This window comes from Glycine max, chromosome 1 (assembly GCF_000004515.6).
Source record: "Glycine max cultivar Williams 82 chromosome 1, Glycine_max_v4.0, whole genome shotgun sequence".
Taxonomy (NCBI): domain Eukaryota; kingdom Viridiplantae; phylum Streptophyta; class Magnoliopsida; order Fabales; family Fabaceae; genus Glycine; species Glycine max.
Window position 1 is genome coordinate 54479252 of NC_016088.4, and position 2051 is coordinate 54481302.

The following is a 2051-nucleotide window of genomic DNA, read 5'->3' on the forward strand; positions in this document are numbered from 1 at the left end:
AACTTTATTAGATAATCAAATCAAATAGCTGAATAAGTCAGTTCCATTTAGGAAACAACTAAGATCGGTCTGGTGGTGGAAAGTTTCGATAACTTTTTGTGTGTGTTAGTTTGGATAACTTATACAATGTTTTAATGTCAAACTTTTGTTATTATCATTATAAAAGAAAAAAAAAGTTGGTTAATAAAGAGAGAGAAAGACATACACATACATTCATAATACATACATACACAACCTCTGTTATGATTTATAAATCTGTGTCACCATTTATAAACAAGAGGATGTCTTATTGTAATTTTTTTTTCTTATGATAGGCTTTTTTTCACTATTTTTTTTTTGTATTAATATGTATTTTGATGTTTTTATCATTATATATATATTTTTTAAAAATTTCATTTTTCATAAAAAAAAATCACCTCATCTTTTAATTACCTTTTATTTTTTATTTAAATTTTCTTTCTCCTGTCTAATATCAAGCATGCTTTCTAATTAATCTTTAAAAAATAATTTAATTTACATATTTTCCTCTAAATCTAAATTACTTGTATTGATTTAAATTGAATATGTATATTAGTTTATAATTTGAATTTTTCATTTCATTTTAAAAATACCATGCAATGTATGAAATATTTATTAATATATCGGAAATTTAATACTCTTTTATGTGTTATATTTATAACATCATTTGATTTGATTTGATTTGATTTGTTGGTTTAAATGGTTAATCCTCCACCAAAAATCTGACTGATTCATTTTACAGCTAGTACTCGTGACAACATTTTAAAATTTAATAAATAAGGAGAAAGTAATGTTTTCCCAATCACCCATGCATAATTTAAATCAGAAGGACTGGGGAAGGTTCTTTCTAAGTGTTAGTTTTTATATCCTTTGCTTGATTACGTTCTTTATCTAAAGGCCCAAAGCCACTGCACCAGCTCCAGCCATATATATATATATATATATAAGAAGCAAAAAGTGAAAAAAATAGTAAGATTGGAAGCTTGGAACTAAAATATGAACGAAATTGGATCCTCTTTCCCAGGCTTTTTGTGTAGCCATCCGTGGTGGCATCGTCTAGTCAAATCTGAACCGTTGAAAGTGTTATAATAACATAATAATATGATATGAGAAATAATGTAAATAATATACGGCAGAAATTTTGAATGAAAATAATTTCTACAAAAAAGTTGTTGGAGAAATTCATTGGGTTAGTGACACCTATTAATTCCCTCCATCTGAATGTGGTGTGACACGGCCAGCTGTGGTTCATCCTTATACTCAATAACCTTTTTGTTGTTCGGAAAAGGAGTTAAAATTTAAAAATCATATGGACCCTTTATTCAATCATATATATAATTCATGATAAGATAGGAAATTTTTTTTTTTGATAATTATATCCTTAAATATATTTATCTAATTCAATTCAATTTTTTTTAGAGATAATTCAATTCAATTTAGTCCTAGTTCAATTTGACTTCTAGAGTCTAAAATTAAAAAATTCTCCCTTAAACAATGGTTACAATAGGAGAGAATGTTAGGATCACATGGCATTACGTCTGAATTTGATTCAGCCCCTATATCAAGCTAATTTTTCATATAGACTGTGATGATTCGAGAAATCATGAGGAATAAAAAAAGATGACAAAAGAAGCTTTATTGAAGAAAGCTTTGCTTACTTGTTTCAGTGAAGTTTCAAGCGTTTCAAGCACTCCTTCTTCCTCTTTTTCACACAAATTTTAGATCCTAAATGGCTCTCAACTTCATCAATACTTTTTATGTTCCCTCAACTAGATGGCATTGAGACAGCATTAACGGTATTCATCTGTCGTAGCTTTTCCATCTCTCTTTTTTTATAATATATCATGAGTCAGTCAGATGAAAATATAAGTAATTCTGATATAAAATAATTTAGTGATTATTTTTTAGATGTTTTTAATAAAGCATAATTCAATTTATGTTTGTTTATAGTTATAATTTTTTTTAAAAGAACTAATTAATTTTATGAGAAGTTATTCAAAACAGTTTCTGATTTTAGTCCGATTTCATATCTT